Source organism: Salvelinus alpinus, chromosome 9, assembly GCF_045679555.1.
Source record: "Salvelinus alpinus chromosome 9, SLU_Salpinus.1, whole genome shotgun sequence".
NCBI lineage: Eukaryota > Metazoa > Chordata > Actinopteri > Salmoniformes > Salmonidae > Salvelinus > Salvelinus alpinus.
In genome coordinates this window covers 58,617,795-58,641,854 of record NC_092094.1, presented here as the reverse complement: position 1 = coordinate 58,641,854, position 24,060 = coordinate 58,617,795, and the positions used below count along the sequence as shown (strand labels likewise).

Sequence of the window (24,060 nt, the reverse complement as noted above, 5' to 3'; positions counted from 1 at the left end):
ACTGACATCCAGGAGAAGGCGGGTGCAGTTCATGTCGACCCATAGGATACATACAGAGCTTTAAACTGATCTGAGAACAGAGCCTCGTTTTCAGACCTTCGCAGTTCCTGTCATGAATTTCACTGCAGAAAGAGTTCTGTTTCACCCACAGACATAATTCAAACGGTTTTAGAAACTAGAGATTGTTTTCTATCCAATAGTAATAATAATATGCATATTGTACGAGCAAGAATTGAGTACGAGGCAGTTTAATTTGGGAACGATAAATGGTAACGTTGAAACAGCACCCCCTATATTGAGAAAAGGTTATTCTAACTGCACTGTCCAATTTACAGTAGCTATTACAGTGAAATAATACCATACTATTGTTTGAGGAGAGTGCACAGTGTTGAACATGAAAAGTTATTAATAAACAAATTACGCACATTTGGGCAGTCTTGATACAAATGTTTTAACATTGATCCAATGAACCATTGCATTTGTCTGAAACTTTGCACAGACTGCTGCCATCTAGTGTCCAAAACAGCTGCCTCTGATTGGCCACCTTGATAACTATAATTTGTCTGTTGACATGTGAACCTCCGTTCTAAACCTTAATTTGTAACCTAAAACTATCGATGTTACATTGAGCTGTAGCAACCTCATGATGACTATAGGGCAAATTCGAGTATCATGTAGTAAGTAGCCTAAAACAAGTTTATTGGACAAATTCAGGTAGGTCCATCCTTGTTTCATTTCGTTTGTCTCCGTTTAAGAAACATTTAGCAACAGAATCGGCGTAATTAATGCACCCCTGTTCACCCACACACACAGCTCACATTCATAGCAGCCACATATAGCATCATCACTCCACTCATTTTATAATTCTTTCTCGCATCTACGCGCTCTCCAGCTCTCAACCTTGCCCTTCGTTATGGACTTCAGCGCACAACACAACAGCTATCTGTGACAAGGTATAGACCTCAAGATGACACTGACAATGGTCGCCCTGCTGCTAGCTCCCAACTTTGCAGTCTTTTATTTATTTTAGTGTTAATTTATACTTTATTTGATCAGAAAGTTTCTATCATTATTTCCTATAACTCACAAGCATAAGCGATCGGAGATTACTCACCAAAAATGTGACTTTCCGGAGCAGGATCCTCGGTCTAGATTACCTGAAGCAGTTCCATTCATCACGGGAGACCTTTTTCCAAAAAGATGCCGCTGGAGGAGGGGAAGTCGAGCTGGAGTTCTAGTCCGATTAAGGAAAAGGTCAAACCTCCCTCGCGGGATTTGCTTGATCAGGCTATACAGCCTACAGGGATCATGCATAGTGTAGACACGGTAAAAGAGATTTGCAGGTGGAAAAGGTGGAAGAGTATGTTTTATGATCAACAACTCATGGTGCTATTGTTGGAATGTACAAACAATTAAGAGTTTCTATTCCCCTGACCTGGAATACCTCACGATCAAATGCCGACTCCATTACCTCCGGAGAATTCTGAATCTTTGTAGCCAACGTGAGTAGGATCTTTAAGCGTGTTATCCCTTGCAAGGCATCCCAAGCCACATCCTCAGAGCATACGCAGGCCAGCTAACTGGAGTGTTTACGGACTTTTTCAACCTCTCAATATCCCAGTCTGTCGTCCCCACTTGCTTCAAGATGGCCACCATTGCTCCTGTAACCAAGCAAGCCAAGGTAAAATAACTAAATGACTATCGCCCCGTAGCAGTCACTTCTGTCATCATGAAGTGCTTTGAAAGGCTAGTCAAGGACCATTTCACCTCCACCATATCCAAAACACGTGAGCCACTACAATTTGCATACCGTCCCAACAGATACATGAACAACGCAATCGTCATTGCACTGCACACCACCCTATCCCACCTGGACAGGAGCAATACCTATGTAAGAATGCTGATCATAGACTACAGCTCAGCATTTAACCCCATACTGCCCTCCAAGCTCATCACTATGCTCAGGGCCTTGGGTCTGAACTCCTCCCTGTTCAAATGGATCCTAGATTTGACGGACCGACCCCAGGTGGTGAGAGTAGGCAACAACACCTCCGCAATGTTGATCCTCAACACGGGGGCCCCCAGGGGTGTAGCCTCAGCCCCCTCCTGTAACCCTGTTCACCCATGACTGCATGGCCACAAACGTTTCCAACTCAGTCATCAAGTTTGCAGACAACACAACAAGTGGTTGGCCTGATTACCAACAACTATGAGACAGTCTATGGGGTTAGAGCCCTGGCGGAGTGTTGCCAGGAAAATACTTCAACGTCAACAAAACGAAGGATCGTCAATGCCCTTGGCATGCACATCACTGATGACCTGAAATGGCCTCGCCACACCGACATCGTAGTGGTGAAGGCGCAATAGCACCTCTACAACCTCAGTGCGGCTGGTGAAATTGGGCATGGCCCCTAAGATACTCACAAACTTCTACAGATGCACCATTGAGAGCATTCTGTTGGGCTGCATCACCGCCTGGTAGGGCAACTGCTCCACCTTTGAGCGAATGGCTCAATGGTGCGGACCGCTCAATGCATCACTGGGGTCATGCTGCCTGCCCTCCAGGACATCTACAGCACCCGGTGTCAAAGGAAGGCCAAGAAGATTATCAAGGACCTCAGTCACTCGAACCACGGACTGATCATGCGGCTACCGTCTGACAAATGAAGAAAGTGCAGGTACATCAAAGCCAAGATCGAGAGCCAGACTTTTGAACAGCCATCACTAGCTGTCTACCAGGTGATGCCCACTCACTCGGACAACACACACACAGCCAATGCTGCTGTCCCATGTTATAGAGACATTGAACCACTGGTCACTTCCTGTTTCACAATTGTTTATTTAAATGCTATATCCCAGATGTAGCATTTTCTAATATTTCTACAACTGTACATTGTATTTTAGTTACACTATTTATTTACACACCACATAGCTCACTCTAATATATTTGATTTTGTATTGAACCTTTATTTAACTAGGCAAGTCAGTTAAGAACATTCTAATTTTACAATGATTGCCTACCCTGGCCAAAGCCACACCTAACTCAGACGATGCTGGGCCAATTGTGCGCTGCCCTATGGGACTCCCGATCACAGCCGGTTGTGATACAGCCTGTAATGCAGTGCCTTAGACCGCTGCGCCACTCGGGAGCCTATATCTATTGCTGTAAATGTTGTTCTTAGTTTATCTTGTGTAAATTCCCCCAGTGTGCATATCTATATATTGCATTTTCATACTGCTACAGTGCCTTTTGGGTTGTTAATTGGATTTGTACTGCTTTTCTTGATTTCTTTCTTTTCATTTTTATTCTTCTTTTATTTGTTTGACATTTGACTGTATTGTTAGGATCTAATAACAAAAGCATGTCGCTGCACAGCTATAAAAATGTAAACGTTTATTAGTCACACACACCTGCTAAAATGTGTATGTGACCAACAAACTCTGATTTGATCCTCTCCAAACCAAACTTTCATACCATAACCACTAACAGCTACACAGCCTGCATTGTTTTCACCATATTAACGTTATTGTCACGCCCTGACCATAGTTTGCGTTGTATGTTTCTATGTTTTGTTTTGTCAGGGTGTGATATGAGTGGGCATTCTATGTTGTATGTCTAGTTTGTCTGTTTATGTGTTTGGCCTGATATGGTTCTCAATCAGAGGCAGGTGTTAGTCGTTGTCTCTGATTGGGAGCCATATTTAGGTAGCCTGTTTTGTCATTGTGGGTTGTGGGTGATGTTTCCTGTGTCTTTGTGTATGTCACCAGACAGGACTGTTTCGTTTCGTGTATTTCTCGTTATTTTGTTGTTTTGTTCGAGTATTCGGTTTTGATTAAAAGGAATATGAATACTCACCACGCTGCATCTTGGTCCTCCTCTCTTTCTCCTAATGACGAACATTACAGTTATAGTCAACAAACTAGAACTAACGTTGGAAAACTCCCAATCCAATCCATGTGTACAATCACGCAATACAGTGTACAGCAAGCAGTTTAGCAGTTTCACCGGTGGGCCACGTTGCCAATAAATGTATAAAACAGAAATTTTACCTTGAGTTGCAGCGTTGGATAGCCTTAACCAGCTGGCTAACATAATGTAACGGCAGTCTAGCTCTTCCTCCTCCTCGGACGAGGAGAGGCGAGAAGGATCGGAGGACCAATGTGAAGCGTGGTAAGTTTCCATGATTTAATATGCACGAAAACAAGACACTATACAAAATAACAAATAAACTAACCGTAACAGTCCCGTGTGGCACTGACACAGGAAACAACCACCCACAATCCCCAACACAAAACAAGCCAACTATATATGATTCTCAATCAGGGACAACGATTGACAGCTGCCTCTGATTGAGAACCATATTAGGCTGAACACAGAAACAGACAAACTAGACACACAACATAGAATGCCCACCCAGCTCACGTCCTGACCAACACTAAAACAAGCACAACACATAAGAACTCTGGTCAGGACGTGACACATAAATAGCATTTCTCACTTTTTGAGTCAGATTGTTGAGTAGGCTAAATTAGATTTATCAGCTAGTAAGGGTACGTAAAACAAATTTATATAGCTATTTCTCTCTCTCTCTGTTCATCCACAAGTAAGGAATTTGTATTTGTACTATTGTGATTCTCTCTCTTTGAGTTAACTACTCCTAACACTTTATGCACTGCAGGGCTAGCTAGCTGTAGCTTATGCTTTTAGTACTATGTTAATTCTCTGATCCTTTGATTAGATGGACAACATATCAGTTCATACTGCAAGAGCTCTGATCAATCAATCAATCAAATGTATATATAAAGCCATTTTTACATCAGCCGATGTCACAAAGTGCTATACAGAACCCCAGCCTAAAACAACAAACAGCAAGCAATGCAGATGTAGAAGCACGGTGGCTAGGAAAAACTCCCTAGAAAGGCAGGAACCTAGGAAGAAACCTACAGAGGAACCAGGCTCTGAGGGGTGGCCTGTCCTCTTCTGGGTGTGCTTGGTGGAGATAGAACATGGCCATTAAGGCCAAATTGTTCTTCAAGATGGTAAAACGTTCATAGATGACCAGCAGGGTCATTCAGAGGTCGAGACAGCAGGTGTGGTAGAGAGAGAAAGAGAGTCAAAAACAGCAGGTCCGGGACAAGGTAGCACGTCCGGTGAACAGGTCAGGGTTCCATAACCACAGGCAGAATAGTTGAAACTGGAGCAGCAGCATGACCAGGTGGACTGGGGACAGCCAGGAGTCATCAGGCCAGGTAGTACTGAGGCATGGTCCTAGGGCTCAGGACCTCCGGGAGGGAAGGGAGAGAGAGAGAGATAATTAGAGGGAGCATACTTAAATTCACACAGGACACCAGACAAGCAAGGAGAATTACACCAGATATAACAGACTGACCCTAGCCACCCGGCACATAGACTATTGCAACATAGATACCGGAGGCTGAGACGGGGGGGCACTGTGGCCCCGTCTGACGATACCCCCGGACTGGGCCAACCAGGCAGGATATAACCCCACCCACTTTTCCAAAGCACAGCCCCCACACGTCTAGAGCGATATCAGCAGACCACCAAATTACTACCCTGGGACAAGGCTGACTATAGCCAACGAAGATCTCCTCCACCGTACAAGCCCGAGGGGATGCAAAACCGGACAGGTAGATCACATCTGTGACTCAACCCACTCAATTGACGCACCCCTCTTAGGGACGGCATGGAAGAGCACTAGTAAGCCAGTGTTCAGATGCAGAAAATCCCATTGGCGAGAGGGGAGCCAGCCAGGCAGAGATAGCAAGGGCAGTTCGTCACTCCAGTGCCTTGACGTTCACCTTCACACCACTGGGCCAGACTACACTCAATCGTAGAACCTACTGAAGAGAAGAGTCTTCAGTAAAGACTTAAAGGTTAGCCTTCCAAGTGGTGCAGCAGTCTAAGGCACTGCATCGCAGTGCTTGAGGCATCACTACAGGCTGGTCTCCCAGGCTGTGTCACAGCTGACTGTGACTGGGAGACCCATGAGGCGGCACACAAATGGCCCAGTGTCGTCCAGGTTAGGGGAGGGTTTGGCCAGCCGGGATTTTCTTGTGCCATCACGCTCTAGCAACTCCTTGTGGCGGGCCAGGCGCCTGCAAGCTGGCTTCGGTCGCCAGCTGAATGTTGTCTCCTCCAACCCATTGGTCCAGTACCGCTTGCCGTGTGGTAGCAGAGAGAACAGTCTATGACTTCTGGTTGAATGAGTAAGAGCTTGGTTTTTGTTGTTTTGAAAAAGGTTGTTGTTTTGAAAGTGTATTGTAAAGTTCTTAGTACCTAGCTAACTTTTTAGTTTGGATCCCACTACGCAGTTGGCATCAGTTGCTGGGACTGCTAGTTTCTGTCCAGTGATCCTGCTGACCAAGGACGGTCTGATGAGGTATTTGGCATCGCAGCTAGCCTAGCTGCTAGCTAGCTGCATATCAAGCTAGCAGGGTTTTCTTGAGGGCTTGAACGCAGCCCGCAACGTGGTTAGCCATTGTGGCTGGGACCGCGGATTGGCCCGGGTTTGTAGCTGTCTAGATCCCTGCTGTTTGTTTTTTTCAATCTTCTCTGTGACCAGCCCTGTCTGAAACTTTGAGGAGTAACAGCAAAACCTACGTCGCTAGCTACCATGACAAAGACCAAAGCCGGGGGGAGTACCATTGAGGACAGTGTTGTCTCTGTATCACAATTGAAGGATCTTTTAAACTAACAAAAATAGTTCTACAAGCAGTTGTTACAACAACAAGTGTTTTTTCCAAATACTGGTGGATTCAACTAATAAAATAATGGATGTCCTTGTCGTCCATGGCCTGAAGAATAGTATGCATTTGTCCCGGGGTCAACTTGATGAGATGAAACAGGAGAACGGCAAGATGACAGCAATCTGTAAGTCATTGAGAGAGGACATCAGTGTGAATCCATGATAACAATGATGGATAAATCAGACTATCGCGAAGGACTATCAAGGCGGAACAACATGGTTGTGGACGGAATTGCAGAATCTCCACATTAGACCTGGACGGAGTCTGAGGACAAAGTTAGGGAAATGATTGAAGATGGACCACAGAAAGACTAAGGTGGAGCCCGCCCACAGGACTGGAAAACCCACCACTGGCCCAGGTGACAGGCCCAATAGTGGTCAATTTTCTGAGGTTCAAGAACAAGGTAGCTGTTCTGGAAAGAGCCAAGAACTTGAGAGGAACGTATATCTTCCTCAACAAGGACTATCATGAAGCTGTGCGCAATAAGAGGAAATAACTGATCCCAGCCATGAAAGCTGCCAGAGCGCATGGGGACATTGCTTACATCCGCTATGACAGGCTCATTGTCCACCCTCCCTCCCAGAAGCCTGGAGGGGATAAGAGAGATATGCCAATGGGTCCGTAGCTTCAACCCTGCAGCACACACACACACACACACACACACCACACACATATCAATTGATTAATGGACTGCTGAATGTTTATTTTATTAGTATTATGTCTATCTCTGATAAGCTACCCAGGAAAGGGCTGAAAATAGCCCATATTAATATATGTAGCCTAAGAAATAAAGTTCATGAAATCAGTAACTTGCTAAAGTCAAATAACATTCATATATTAGCCATTTCTGAGATCGATCACAATTTTACTAATACTGTAGAACTTTGTTTTAAAGCTGTATCAAATCAAAAATCAAAACAAACTTTATTTGCCACATGCAATGAGTGTAGACTTTACCGTGAAATGCTTACTTACAAGCCCTTATTATCCAACAGTGCAGTTCAAGAAGAAGAAAATATTTAGCAAGTAGGCTAAAATAAAAAGTAATAATAAAAAGTAACACAATAACAATAACAATAACGAGGCTATATACAGGGGGCACTGGTACCGAGTCAGTGTGCAGGAGTACAGGCTAGTTGAGGTAAACAGTACATGTAGGTGGGGGCGAAGTGACTATGCATAGGTAACAAACAAACAGCGAGTAGCAGCAGTGTACAAGAGTGGGGTGGGATCAATGTAAATTGTCCGGTGGCGATTTTTATGAATTGTTCAGCAGTCTAATGGCTTGGGGGTAGAAGATGTTGAGGAGCCTTTGATCCTAGACTTGACGCTCCGGTACCGCTTGCTATGCGGTAGCAGAGAAAACAGTCTATAACTTGGGTGACTGGAGTCTCTGACAATTTTATGGGCGTTCCTCTGACACCACCTATTATATAGGTCCTGGATGGCAGAAAGCTTGGCCCCAGTGATGTAGTGGGCCATTCACACTACACTCTGTAGCGCCTTAAGGTCAGATTCCGAGCAGTTGCCATACCAGGCGGTGATGCAACCGATCAGGATGCTCTCGATGGTGCAGCTGTAGAACCTTTTGAGGATCTGGGGACCCATGACAAATCTTTTCAGTCTGCTGAGGGGGAAAAGGTTTTGGCGTGCCCTCTTCACAACTGCCTTGGTATGTTTGGACCAAGATAGTTCATTGGTGATGTGACAACCAAGGAACTTCAAACTCTCGACCCGCTCCACTACAGCCCCGTCAATGACAATAGGGGCCTGTTCGGCCAACCTTTTCCTGTAGTCCACGATCAGCTCCTTTGTCTTGCTCACATTGAAGGAGAGGTTGTTGCCCTGGCACCACACTGCAGGTTCTCTGACCTCCTCCTTATAGGCCGTCTCATCGTTGTCGGTGATCAGGCCTACCACTGTTGTGTCGTCAGCAAACTTCATGATGGTGTTAGAGTCGTGTTTGGCCACACAGTCGTGGGTGAACAGGGAATACAGGAAGGGACTAAGTACAAACCCCTGAGGGGCACCAGTGTTGAGGATCAGCGTGGCAGATGTGTTGTTGTGGAGGGAAGTGTTTAGTCCCAGAGTCCTTAGCTTAGTGATGAGCTTCGTGGGAACTATGGTGTTGAACGCTGAGCTGTAGTCAATGAACAGCGTTCTCACATAGGTGTTCCTTGTCCAGGTGAGAAAGGGCAGTGTGGAGTGTGATTGAAATTGCGTCATCTGTGGATCTGTTGGGGCGGTATGCGAATTGGAGTGGGTCTAGGGTGTCTGGGAGGATGCTGTTGATGTGAGCCATGACCAGCCTTTCAAAGCACTTCATGGCTACCAATGTGAGTGCCACGGGGCGGTAATCATTTAGGCAGGTTACCTTTGCTTCCTTGGGCACAGGGACTATGGTGGTCTGCTTGAAACTTGTAGGTATTACAGACTCGGTGAGGGAGAAGTTGAAAATGTCAGTGAAGACACTTGACAGTTGGTCAGCGCATGCTTTGAGAACACGTCCTGGTAATCTGTCTGACCCAGCAGCTTTGTGAATGTTGACCTGTTTAAAGGTTTTGTTCACATAGGCTACCGAGATCGTTATCACACAGTCATCCAGAACAGCTGGTGCTCTCGTGATTGCTTCAGTGTTGCTTCAGTGTTGCTTGCCTCGAAGCGAGTATAAAAGGCAATTAGCTCGTCTGGTAGGCTCGCGTCACTGGGCAGCTCCCATCTGGGTTTCCCTTTGTAGTCTGTAATAGTTTTCAAGCCCTGTCACATCCTACGAGCGTCAGAGCCGGTGTAGTAGGATTCAATCCTAATCCTGTATAGATGCTTTGCTTGTTTGATGGTTCGTCTGAGGGCATTGCGGGATTTCTTATAAGCGTCCAGATTAGTCTCCCGCTCATTGAAAGCGGCAGCTCTAGCCTTTAGCTCAATGGGGATGTTGCCTGTAATCCATGGCTTCTGGTTGGGATATGTACATACAGTCACTGTGGGGATGACGTCATCGATGCACTTATTGATGAAGCCAATGACTGAGGTGGTGTATTCCTCAATGCCATTGGATGAATCCCAGAACATATTCCAATCTGTGCTAGCAAAACAGTCCTGTAGTGTAGCAACCTCGTCATCTGACCACTTCCGTTTTGAGGGAGTCACTGGTACTTCCTGCTTTTGTTTTTGCTTGTAATCAGGAATCAGGAGGATATAATTATGGTCAGATTTGCCAAATGGAGGGTGGGGGAGAGCTTTGTATGCATCTCTATGTGTGGAGTAAAGGTGGTCTAGGATTTTTTCCCCCCTGGTTGCACACGTGACATGCTGGTAAAAATTTTGTAAAACTTATTTAAGTTTGCATGCACTAAAGTCCCTGGCCACTAGGAGCGCCGCTTCTGGGTAAGCATTTTCTTCTTTGCTTATGGCCTTATAGAGTTGGTTCAATCAATCAATCAAGTTTATTTTATATAGCCCTTCGTACATCAGCTAATATCTCGAAGTGCTGTTCAGAAACCCAGCCTAAAACCCCAAACAGCAAGCAATGCAGGTGTAGAAGCACGGTGGCTAGGAAAAACTCCCTAGAAAGGCCAAAACCTAGGAAGAAACCTAGAGAGGAACCAGGCTATGAGGGGTGGCCAGTCCTCTTCTGGCTGTGCCGGGTGGAGATTATAACAGAACATGGCCAAGATGTTCAAAATATTCATAAATGACAAGCATGGTCAAATAATAATCAGGAATAAATGTCAGTTGGCTTTTCATAGCCGATAATTAAGAGTTGAAAACAGCAGGTCTGGGACAGGTAGGGGTTCCATAACCGCAGGCAGAACAGTTGAAACTGGGACAGCAAGGAGTCATCATGCCCGGTAGTCCTGACGTATGGTCCTAGGGCTCAGTTCCTCCGAGAGAGAGAAAGAAAGAGAGAAGGAGAGAATTAGAGAGAGCCAAGATGTTCAAAATGTTCATAAATCAGGAATAAATGTCAGTTGGCTTTTCATAGCCGATCATTAAGAGTTGAAAACAGCAGGTCTGGGACAGGTAGGGGTTCCATAACTGCAGGCAGAACAGTTGAAACTGGAACAGCAGCAAGGCCAGGTGGACTGGGGACAGCAAGGAGTCATCATGCCCAGTAGTCCTGACGTATGGTCCTAGGGCTCAGGTCCTCCGAGAGAGAGAAAGAAAGAGAGAAGGAGAGAATTAGAGAGAGCATACTTAAATTCACACAGGACACTGGATAAGACAGGAGAAGTACTCCAGATATAACCAACTGGCCCTAGCCCCCCGACACAAACTACTGCAGCATAAATACTGGAGGCTGAGACAGGAGGGGTCAGGAGACACTGTGGCCCCATCCGATGATACCCCCGGACAGGGCCAAACAGGAAGGATATAACCCCACCCACTTTGCCAAAGCACAGCCCCCGCACCACTAGAGGGATATCTTCAACCACCAACTTACAATCCTGAGACAAGGCCGAGTATAGCCCACAAAGATCTCCACCACAGCACAAACCAAGGGGGGGCGCCAACCCAGACAGGAAGATCACGTCAGTAACTCAACCCACTCAAGTGACGCACCCCTCCTAGGTACGGCATGAAAGAGCACCAGTAAGCCAGTGACTCAGCCCCTGTAATAGGGTTAGAGGTAGAGAATCCCAGTGGAGGGGAACCGGCCAGGCAGAGACAGCAAGGGCGTTTCGTTGCTCCAGAGCCTTTCCGTTCACCTTCACACTCCTGGGCCAGACTACACTCAATCATATGACCTACTGAAGAGATAAGTCTTCAGTAAAGACTTAAAGGTTGAGACCGAGTCTGCGTCTCTCACATTGGGTAGGCAGACCATTCCATAAAAATGGAGATCTATAGGAGAAAGCCCTGCCTCCAGCTGTTTGCTTAGAAATTCTAGGGACAATTAGGAGGCCTGCGTCTTGTGACCGTAGCCTACGTGTAGGTATGCCGGACCAACTCGGAAAGATAGGTAGGAGCAAGCCCATGTAACGCGTTATAGGTTAACAGTAAAACCTTGAAATCAGCCCTTGCCTTAACAGGAAGCCAGTGTAGGGAAGCTAGCACTGGAGTAATATGATCAAATTTCTTGGTTCTAGTCAGGATTCTAGCAGCCGTATTTAGCACTAACTGAAGTTTATTTAGTGCTCTACTTTCCGGGTAGCCGGAAAGTAGAGCATTGCAGTAGTCTAACCTAGAAGTAACAAATGCATGGATTAATTTTTCTGCATAATTTTTGGACAGAAAATTTCTGATTTTTGCAATGTTACGTAGATGGAAAAAAGCTGTCCTTGAAACAGTCTTGATATGTTCGTCAAAAGAGAGATCAGGGTCAAGAGTAACGCCGAGGTCCTTCACAGTTTTATTTGAGGCGACTTTACAACCATCAAGATTAATTGTCAGATTTAACAGAAGATCTCTTTGTTTCTTGTGACCTAGAACAAGCATCTCTGTTTTGTCCGAGTTTAAAAGTAGAAAGTTTTCAGCCATCCACTTCCTTATGTCTGAAACACAGGCTTCTAGCGAGGGCAATTTTGGGGCTTCACCATGTTTCATTGAAATGTACAGCTGTGTGTCATCCACATAGCAGTGAAAGTTAACATTATGTTTTCGAATAACATCCCCAAGAGGTAAAATATATAGTGAAAACAATAGTGGTCCTAAAACGGAACCTTGAGGAACACCGAAATGTACAGTTGATTTGTCAGAGGACAAACCATTCACAGAGACAAACTGATATCTTTCCGACAGATAAGATCTAAACCAGGCCAGAACTTGTCCGTGTAGACCAATTTGGGTTTCCAGTCTCTCCAAAAGAATGTGGTGATCGATGGTGTCAAAGGCAGCACTAAGGTCTATTAGCACGAGGACAGATGCAGAGCCTCGGTCTGACGCCATTAAAAGGTCATTTACCACCTTCACAAGTGCAGTCTCAGTGCTATGATGTGGTCTAAAACCAGACTGAAGCATTTCGTATACATTGTTTGTCTTCAGGAAGGCAGTGAGTTGCTGCGCAACAGCTTTTTCAAAAAATGTTGAGAGGAATGGAAGATTCGATATAGGCCGATAGTTTTTTATATTTTCCGGGTCAAGGTTTGGCTTTTTCAAGAGAGGCTTTATTACTGCCACTTTTAGTGAGTTTGGTACACATCCGGTGGATAGAGAGCCGTTTATTATGTTCAACATAGGAGGGCCAAGCACAGGAAGCAGCTCCTTCAGTAGTTTAGTAGGAATAGGATCCAGTATGCAGCTTGAAGGTTTAGAGGCCATGATTATTTTCATCATTGTGTCAAGAGATATAGTACTAAAACACTTAAGTGTCTCTCCCGATCCCAGGCCCTGGCAGAGCTGTGCAGATCCAGGACAGCTAAGCCCTGGAGGAATACGCAGATTTAAAGAGGAGTCCGTAATTTGCTTTCTAATGATCATGATCTTTTCCTCAAAGAAGTTCATGAATTTTTTACTGCTGAAGTGAAAGCCATCCTCTCTTGGGGAATGCTGCTTTTTAGTTAGCTTTGCAACAGTATCAAAAATACATTTTGGATTGTTCTTATTTTCCTCAATTAAGTTGGAAAAGTAGGATGATCGAGCAGCAGTGAGGGATCTTCGATACTGCACGGTACTGTCTTTCCAAGCTAGTCGGAAGACTTCCAGTTTGGTGTGGCGCCATTTCCGTTCCAATTTTCTGGAAGCTTGCTTCAGAGCTCGGGTATTTTCTGTATACCAGGGAGCTAGTTTCTTATGACAAATGTTTTTCGTTTTTAGGGGTGCAACTGCATCTAGGGTATTGCGCAAGGTTAAATTGAGTTCCTCAGTTAGGTGGTTAACTGATTTTTGTCCTCTGACGTCCTTGGGTAGGCAGAAGGAGTCTGGAAGGGCATCAAGGAATTTTTGTGTTGTCTGACAATTTATAGCACGACTTTTGATGCTCCTTGGTTGGAGTCTGAGCAGATTATTTGTTGCGATTTCAAACGTAATAAAATGGTGGTCCGATAGTCCAGGATTATGAGGAAAAACATTAAGATCTACAACATTTATTCCATGGGACAAAACTAGGTCCAGAGTATGACTGTGGCAGTGAGTAGGTCCAGAGACATGTTGGACAAAACCCACTGAGTCGATGATGGCTCCGAAAGCCTTTTGGAGTGGGTCTGTGGACTTTTCCATATGAATATTAAAATCACCAAAAATTAGAATATTATCTGCTATGACTACAAGGTCCAATAGGAATTCAGGGAACTCAGAGAGGAACGCTGTATATGGCCCAGGAGGCCTGTAACTAGACTGACTAGAAGACATGACTGTCTGTAACTAGACTGTCTGTAACTGTCTGTAACCTGTAACTAGACATGACTAGAAGCTCAAAAGACGAAAACGTCATTTTATTTTTTGTAAATTGAAATTTGCTATCGTAAATGTTAGCAACACCTCCGCCTTTGCGGGATGCACGGGGGATATGGTATGGTCACTAGTGTAACCAGGAGGTGAGGCCTCATTTAACACAGTAAATTCATCAGGCTTAAGCCATGTTTCAGTCAGGCCAATCACATCAAGATTGTGATCAGTGATTAGTTCATTGACTATAACTGCCTTTGAAGTGAGGGATCTAACATTAAGTAACCCTATTTTGAGATGTGAGGTATCACGATCTCTTTCAATAATGGCAGGAATGGAGGAGGTCTTTATCCTAATGAGATTGCTAAGGCGAACACCGCCATGTTTAGTTTTGCCCAACCTAGGTCGAGGCACAGACACAGTCTCAATGGGGATGGCTGAGCTGACTACACTGACTATGCTAGTGGCAGACTCCACTAAGCTGGCAGGTTGTCTAACAGCCTGCTGCCTGGCCTGCACCCTATTTCATTGTGGAGTTAGAGCCCTGTCTATGTTGGTAGATAAGATGAGAGCACCCCTCCAGCTAGGATGGAGTCCGTCACTCCTCAGCAGGTCAGGCTTGGTCCTGTTTGTGGGTGAGTCCCAGAAAGAGGGCCAATTATCTACAAATTCTATCTTTTGGGAGGGGCAGAAAACAGTTTTCAACCAGCGATTGAGTTGTGAGACTCTGCTGTAGAGCTCGTCACTCCCCCTAACTGGGAGGGGGCCAGAGACAATTACTCGATGCCGACACATCTTTCTAGCTGATTTACACGCTGAAGCTATGTTGCGCTTGGTGACCTCTGACTGTTTCATCCTAACATCATTGGTGCCGACGTGGATAACAATATCTCTATACTCTCTACACCCGCCAGTTTTAGCTTTAGCCAGCACCATCTTCAGATTAGCCTTAACGTCGGTAGCCCTGCCCCCTGGTAAACAGTGTATGATCGCTGGGTGATTCGTTTTAAGTCTAATACTGCGGGTAATGGAGTCGCCAATGACTAGGGTTTTCAATTTGTCAGAGCTAATGGTGGAAGCCTTCGGCGTCTCAGACCCCGTAACGGGAGGAGTAGAGACAAGAGAAAACTCGGCCTCAGACTCCGACTCGCTACTTAATGGGGAAAACCGGTTGAAAGTTTCTGTCGGCTGAATGAGCGACACCAGTTGAGCATTCCTACAGCATTTCCCTCCAGAAGCCATGAGAAAGTTGTCCGGCTGCGGGGACTGTGCGGGGGGATTTATACTAACGTTAGTATCTGTACTTACTGGTGGCACAGACTCTGTTTCTTCCTTTCCTACACTGAAAACTCTCTACACCCGCCAGTTTTAGCTTTAGCCAGCACCATCTTCAGATTAGCCTTAACGTCGGTAGCCCTGCCCCCTGGTAAACAGTGTATGATCGTTGGGTGATTCGTTTTAAGTCTAATACTGCGGGTAATGGAGTCGCCAATGACTAGGGTTTTCAATTTGTCAGAGCTAATGGTGGAAGCCTTCGGCGTCTCAGACCCCGTAACGGGAGGAGTAGAGACAAGAGAAAACTCGGCCTCAGACTCCGACTCGCTACTTAATGGGGAAAACCGGTTGAAAGTTTCTGTCGGCTGAATGAGCGACACCAGTTGAGCATCCCTACAGCATTTCCCTCCAGAAGCCATGAGAAAGTTGTCCGGCTGCGGGGACTGTGCGGGGGGATTTATACTAACGTTAGTATCTGTACTTACTGGTGGCACAGACTCTGTTTCTTCCTTTCCTACACTGAAATTACCCTTGCCTAACGATTGCGTCAGAAGCTGGGCTTGTAGCACAGCTATCCTCGCCGTAAGGCGATCGTTCTCCTGTATATTATGAGTACAGCGACTGCAATTAAAAGACATCATGTTAATGTTACTACTTAGCTTCGGCTGTTGAAAGTACTGACGAACCATGTCCAGATAAAGCGTCCGGAGTGAAAAAGTTGAATGAGGGAAAAAAGTTGTGATGGAAAAACTAAAAATATAAACGGTAATTAAAAAGTAAAAAGAAAAAAACGTAAAGTTGTCAGCTAGCAAAGTAAGGTTGGCAACAAAACGCACAGCAACAAAACGCACAGCAACACGTCTGCAAATTCAAGAGGAAGTGACGTCAACCCAAGTCCAGTTCGTTACACGTTACTCGTGGTTGAGAGAGGTCTTAGTGCCAGCTTCGCTTTGTGGTGGTAAATAGATGGCTATGAATCTGTACCCATTGGATGCAGTGATCACAATACAGTGGCTAAGCCAAAGTTCCAACAGCTGGGCCTAAAATAGTCATACAAAAGATTTTGCTGTGACTCTTATGTGGATGAGGTTAAAAATATTTGTTGATCTGATGTGATTAATGTGGAGCATCCAGACGCTGCACTTGATGAATTTATGAAATTTCTTCTTCCAATTATTGATAAACATGCACCTGTTAAGAAACTGTCTCTTAGAACTGTTAAGATTCCATGGATTTATGAGGAATTGAACAACTGCATGGTTGAAAGTGTTGGGGCAAAAGGTGTGGCTAATCTGACTGGCTGATTTACTGCAAATTGAGAAATTATGTGACTAAACTCAACAAAAAGAAGAAACTATATTATGAAGCCAAGATAAATGATATAAAGAATGATGAAGAAAAAAAACTTTGGAGTACTTTAAAATAAATGATGGGCAGAAACACATTCAACTCAATCTTTCATCGAATCAGATGGCTTATTCATCACAAAACCATATGATGTTGCCAATTATTTTAATGATTACTCAATTGGCGAAGTGGGCAAACTTAGGCAGGAAATGCCAACAATGAAAAGTGAGCCATCATATTCGTGCATAAAAAACAAATAATGAAAGAAAAGCATTGCAAGTTTGAATTTGGTAAAGTTAGTGTGGGAGAGGTGGAAAATATATTGTTATCGATCACACAGCTCTGACACACACGCTTACCCCACCAGACATGCCACCAGGGGTCTTTTCACAGTCCCCCAATCCAGAACAAATTCAAGAAAGCGTACAGTATTATATTGAGACATTATTGCATGGAACTCCGTTCCATCTCATATTGCTCAAATAAACAACAAACCTGGTTTTAAAAAACAGATTAATCATTACCTCACGGGACAACGCTTCTCCCCTATTTGACCTAGATAGTTTGTGTGTATACATTGATATGTAAGCTACTTGTGCCTTTTTTAAAAAGTATGTAGTTTGTTCTTGCCTATTAATGTTCTGTATTATGTCATGTTTCATGTTTTGTGTGGACCCCAGGAAGCGGAGCTGCTGCTTTTGCAACAGCTAATAGGGATCCTAATAAAATACCAAATACCATTGGTGCAGCTGGCTTCCGGGTTAAGCAAGCAGTTTGTCAAGAAGCAGTGCAGCACGGCAGGGTTGTGTTTCAGAGGACGCATAGCTCTCGAACTTCACCTCTACGTAGGGGCGATGCAGCGATGCAACAAGACTGTAACTACCAATTGGATATTCCAGAAATTGGGGAGAAAAAGGGGGTAAAAGTACAACAAATAATAATAATTTAAAAAAGATGACTTAAAGGTCGAAACCGAATCTGCGTCTCTCACGTGGATAGGCAAACCATTCCATAAAAAGTTTGCTCTGTAAGAGAAAGCCCTGAATCCAGCTATTTGCTTAGGGACAATAAGGAGGTCTGCATCTTGTGACCGTAGCGTACGTATAAGTATGTACGACAGGACCAAATCGGAGCGATAGGTAGGAGCAAGCCCATGTAATACATTGTAGGTTAGCAGTAAAACTTTGAAATCAGCCCTAGCGCACTGGAGTAATATAATCACATTTGTGGGTTCTAGTCAAGATTATAGCATCCGTGTTTAGCACTAACTAAAGTTTATTTAGTGCTTTATCTGGGTAGCCGGAGAGTAGAGAATTGCAGTAGTCTAATCTAAAAGTGACAAAGCATGGATTAGCTTTTCTGCATCATTTTTTGACCAAATGTTCTGATTTTTGCAAAGTTACAAAGATGGAAAAAAAGCTGTCCTTGAAATATTCGTCAATATGATATGTTCGTCAAAAGAGAGACCAGGGTCCAGAATACCACCGAGATCCTTCACAGTTTTATTTGAGACGACAGTACAACCATCAAGATTAATTGTCACATGCAACTACAGATCTCATTGTTTCTTGGGACCTAGAACTAGCATCTCTGTTTTGTCCGAGTTTAAAAGTAAAACATTTGCTGCCATCCACTTCCATATGTTTGAAACACAGGCTTCCAGGTTAGGCAATTTCAGGGCTTCACCATGTTTCATCAAAATGTATATCTGTGTGTCATCTGCATAGCAGTGAAAGTTGAAATTGTGTTTTCGAATGACATCACCAAGAGGTAGAATATATAGTGAAAACAATAGTGGTCCTAAAACGGAACCTTGAGGAACATCGAAACTTACAATTCATTTGTCAGAGGACAAACCATCCACAGAGACAATCCGACTGATAACATCTAAACCAGGCAATAGCGTACAGTATTATATTGAGACATTATTGCATGGAACTCCGTTCCATCTCATATTGCTCAAATAAACAACAAACCTGGTTTTAAAAGTTATTGCCTGGTTTAGATGTGAATCCTACACATCCAGGAGATAGGGAGCCATTTATTATGTTCAACATAGGAGGGCCAAGCACAGGAAGTAGCTCTTTCAGTGGTTTAGTTGGAATAGGGTCCAGTATGCAGCTTGAAGGTTTAGAGGCCATGACTATTTCCATCAATGTGTCAAGAGATACAAGATTAAAAAACTTGAGTGTCTCCATTGATCCTAGGTCCTGGCAGTTCTGTGCAGACTCAGGACAATTGAGTTTTGGGGAAATAAGCAGATTCAAAGAGGTGTCTGAAATTTGATTTCTTATGATCATGATTTTTTCATCGAAGAAATTCATAAATTCATCACTGCAGAAGTGAAAGCCATCCTCTCTTGGGGAATGCTACTTTTTAGTTAGCTTTGTGACAGTATAAAAAATAAATGTTGGATTGTTATTATTCTCCTCAATTATGTTGAAAAAATAGGATGATTGAGCAACAGTGAGGGTTCTTCGATATTGCACGGTACTGTCTTTCCAAGCTCGTCGGAAGACTTCCAGTTTGGGGGAGTGCCATTTCCGTTCAAATTTTCTGGAAGCTTGCTTCAGGGCTCAGGTATTTTCTGTAAACCAGGGAGTTAGTTTCTTGTGAGAAATGTTTTTTTTATGGGTGTGACTGCATCTAGGGTATTAAGCAAGGTTACATTTCATCCTCAGTTAGGTGATTAACCGATTTTTGTACTCCAATGTCCTTGGGTAGGTGGAGGGAGCCTTGAAGGGCATCTAGGAATCTTTGGGTTGTCAGAGAATTTATAGCACGGCTTTTGATGGTCCTTGGTTGCGGTCTGAGCAGATTGTTTGTTGCGATTGCAAACATAATATAATGGTGGTCTGATAGTCCAGGATTATGAGGAAAAACATTTAGAAACCCAATATTGTTTCCACGGGACAAAACTAGATCCAGGGTATGACTGTGGCAATTACAGTGGGGCAAAAAAGTATTTAGTCAGCCACCAATTGTGCAAGTTCTCCCACTTAAAAAGATGAGAGAGGCCTGTAATTTTCATCATAGGTACACTTCAACTATGACAGACAAAATGAGAAAAGAAATTCCAGAAAATCACATTGTAGGATTTTTTATGAATTTATTTGCAAATTATGGTGGAAAATAAGTATTTGGTCACCTACAAACAAGCAAGATTTCTGGCTCTCACAGACCTGTAACTTCTTCTTTAAGAGGCTCCTCTGTCCTCCACTCGTTACCTGTATTAATGGCACCTGTTTGAACTTGTTATCAGTATAAAAGACACCTGTCCACAACCTCAAACAGTCACACTCCAAACTCCACTATGGCCAAGACCAAAGAGCTGTCAAAGGACACCAGAAACAAAATTGTAGACCTGCACCAGGCTGGGAAGACTGAATCTGCAATAGGTAAGCAGCTTGGTTTGAAGAAATCAACTGTGGGACCAATTATTAGGAAATGGAAGACATACAAGACCACTAATCTCCCTTGATCTGGGGCTCCACACAAGATCTCACCCCGTGGGGTCAAAATGATCACAAGAACGGTGAGCAAAAATCCCAGAACCACACGGGGGGACCTAGTGAATGACCTGCAGAGAGCTGGGACCAAAGGAACAAAGCCTACCATCAGTAACACACTACACCGCCAGGGGCTCAAATCCTGCAGTGCCAGACGTGTCCCCGTGCTTAAGCCAGTACATGTCCAGGCCCGTCTGAAGTTTGCTAGAGAGCATTTGGATGATCCAGAAGAAGATTGGGAGAATGTCATATGGTCAGATGAAACCAAAACAGAACTATTCGGTAAAAACTCAACTCGTCGTGTTTGGAGGACAAAGAATGCTGAGTTGCATCCAAAGAACACCATACCTACTGTGAAGCATGGGGGTGGAAACATCATGCTTTGGGGCTGTTTTGCTGCAAAGGGACCAGGACGACTGATCCGTGTAAAGGAAAGAATGAATGGGGCCATGTATCGTGAGATTTTGAGTGAAAACCTCCTTCCATCAGCAAGGGCATTGAAGATGAAACGTGGCTGGGTCTTTCAGCATGACAATGATCCCAAACACACCGCCCGGGCAACGAAGGAGTGGATTCGTAAGAAGCATTTCAAGGTCCTGGAGTGGCCTAGCCAGTCTCCAGAGCTCAACCCCATAGAAAATCTTTGGAGGGAGTTGAAAGTCCGTGTTGCCCAGCAACAGCCCCAAAACATCACTGCTCTAGAGGAGATCTGCATGGAGGAATGGGCCAAAATACCAGCAACAGTGTGTGAACCTTGTGAAGACTTACAGAAAACGTTTGACCTCTGTCATTGTCAACAAAGGGTATATAACAAAGTATTGAGATAAACTTTTGTTATTGACCAAATACTTATTTTCCACCATAATTTGCAAATAAATTCATAAAAAATCCTACAATGTGATTTTCTGGATTTTTTTTCTCTCATTTTGTCTGTCATAGTTGAAGTGTACCTATGATGAAAATTACAGGCCTCTCTCATCTTTTTAAGTGGGAGAACTTGCACAATTGGTGGCTGACTAAATACTTTTTTGCCCCACTGTAGGTCCAGAGACATGTTGGACAAAATTTGATGATGGCTTCGAAAGCCTTTTGGAGTGGGTCTGTGGACTTTTCCATGTGAATATTAAAGTCACCAAAAATGTGAATATTATCTGCCGTGAATACAAGGTCCGATAGGAATTCAGGGAACTCCATGAGGAACACTGTATACAGCTCAGGATGCCTGTAAACAGTAGCTATAAAAAGTGATTGAGTAGGCTGCATTGATTTCATGACTAGACGCTCAAAAGATGAAAACAGTCATTTTTGTGGGGGATATTTGCTGTCGTAAATGTTAGCAACACCTCCGCCTCTGTCTATGGTCACTAGTGTAACCAGGAGGAGAGGCCTCATTTAACACAGTAAATTCATCAGGCTTGAGCCATGTTTCAGTCAGGCCAATCACATCAAGATTATGATCAGTGATTAGTTCATTGACTATGACAGCCTTGGAAGTGAGAGATCTAACATTAAGCAACCCTATTTTGAGAGTTTGGGAAACCCTGCCCGTCGAGGGTACTGTTGAGGCTACTGTAGACCTTCATTGCAAAACAATGTGTTTCAATAAGTTATTTGGTGACCTGGATATATTTAGTATATATTTATTTTTAAAGGGTTATGGTTTATTTTTATGAAATTCGCCTTCCTACTCCGAGGAGCCTAGAAACCACCACATAGAAACCATTTTTTTATCTAAGGGTACTGCTTTTATTATACAAGTTTTTCCTCTTGCTTCTTTCTAGCATTTAGTTTGTAACAGCACAGGTTTCTATTACCCTTGTTGTTTGCCAGTCCGACCTCTGCAACAATACAGTAAAAACAATTTTTATCTCTCCCTGCCATAGAGTTAACGGTGTCGGACATCAGCTACCCATTATTCTGACCAGGCAAAATCAAAATCATTACGGATCATAGCATCTCACGTCGACAACATCCGGTGAAATTGCAGAGCGAGAAATTTACATTACAGAAATCGTAATATTAAACATTTATGAAAATACAAGTGTCATACATCGTTTAAAAGCTTAACTTCTTGTTAATCCAGCCGCGTTGTCCGATTTCAAAACGGCTTTACGGTGAAAGCACACCATGCGATTATATGAGGACAGCGCCCGCACACAAAAGCATTACATACATTTTCCAACCAAGCAGAGGCATCACGAAAGTCAGAAATAGCGATAAAATAAAACACTTACCTTTGAAGATCTTCATCTTTAAAGGTAAGTGTTTTATTGCAATCACAAGGGTCCCAGTTACATAACAAATGGTCCTTTTGTTCGATAAAGTCCTTCTTTATATCCCAAAGAAGTCTGTTTCATTGGCGTGCTAGACTCAGTAATCCACCGGTTTCCCTAGTTCAAAATGCATACAAATAAATCCCGTTCCCAATAAACTTCTTCCAAACATATTCCTAATCAATCCTCAGGTACCCTAATATGTAAATAAATGATAAAATTGAAGACGGAGACTACTGGAGAACATTAGCAGAGATAAATAACGAAGTACGCGCACTCACCAGAACGCGCAACAAACACTACAGCCAAAATGGGAGCCACTTACTAAAACTACAAATTCTAGCTAATTTTTCAAAAAACAAGCCTGAAACTCTTTCTAAAGACTGTTGACATCTAGTGGAAGCCCTAGGAACTGCAATCTGGGAGGTATTCCTTTTATATTCCCATTGACAGCCATAGTAATCAAGGGTGAGCTAAAAAAAAAATCTGGATGGATTGTCCTCGGGTTTTCACCTGCCATATAAGTTCTGTTATACTCACAGACATTATTTTAACAGTTTTGGAAACTTTTGTTTTCTATCCAATACTACCAATTATATGCATATCCAAGCTTCTGGGCCTGAGTAACAGGCAGTTTATTTTGAGCACCTCATTCATCCAAGCTTCCGAATACTGCCCCCTAGCACGAAGAAGTTAACATCCCATCCAAAAAACAGCACCCGACAGTATCACTGCCCTGGTGAATTGGGATATTTTTTATACCAGAGGAAAGAGTGCCTCCTACTGTCCCTCCAACACCACTTCCAGTAGCATCTGGTCTCCCATCCAGGGACTGACCAGGACCAACCCTGCTTAGCTTCAGAAGCAAGGCAGCAGTGGGATGCAGGGTGGTATGCTGCTGGACATAACCAGGCAAGATCATGCAGGAACATCATTCATATATATACATACATGTCAATGCAAACAGCTAAAACTAATTAAAAGGGAGTTAGCTGTCATTTCAGAGTTTGATGTGACTGGGTTAGCTTTTGTTTGCTGTTGTTTGCTGAAATCCACATTACACTCTGTGGTAGGGAGAGCACCCTCAAGGTTCTTTGCCTTCACTGGGTAGGATTATCTCATCCAAAGAAACAAAAGGTTCTTTAGAAATTGGGTGGTCAAAAGACGTGCTGATTGGCTGAAAGCTGTGGTGTATCAGACTGTATACCATGGGTATGACAAAATAACAATTTGTACTTTCTAATTAAGTTGGTAATCAGTTTATAAAAGCAATAAGGCACCTCTGGGGTCTGTACAATATGTGATGTAATATATCACATATACTAGAAAGCAGAATTACTTTCATATTGTTTCCTGAAATGCAGTGTATGATATACCATTTTGTAGCTCTGAGTCTCTACATTTATCCCATGTAAAAAACAGAAATTCAAATGTTGCTACATAAGATATAATCCAGGTGGTGAGTCACATATGGCCAAACCCCCGTTGCGTCATGCCTAAGAACAGCCCTTAGCCATGGTATATTGGCCATATACCACACCGCCTTGTGCCTTATTGTTTAAATA

The 24,060-nt window shown here is 43.7% G+C and overlaps 1 protein-coding gene across 1 annotated transcript in view; it reads left to right on the top strand.

The window, feature by feature from the left end:
- The window catches only part of LOC139530967 (membrane-associated guanylate kinase, WW and PDZ domain-containing protein 2-like), a 348,222-nt gene that overhangs the window by 220,747 nt on the left and 103,415 nt on the right, over positions 1-24,060 (top strand). The window lies entirely within an intron of this gene.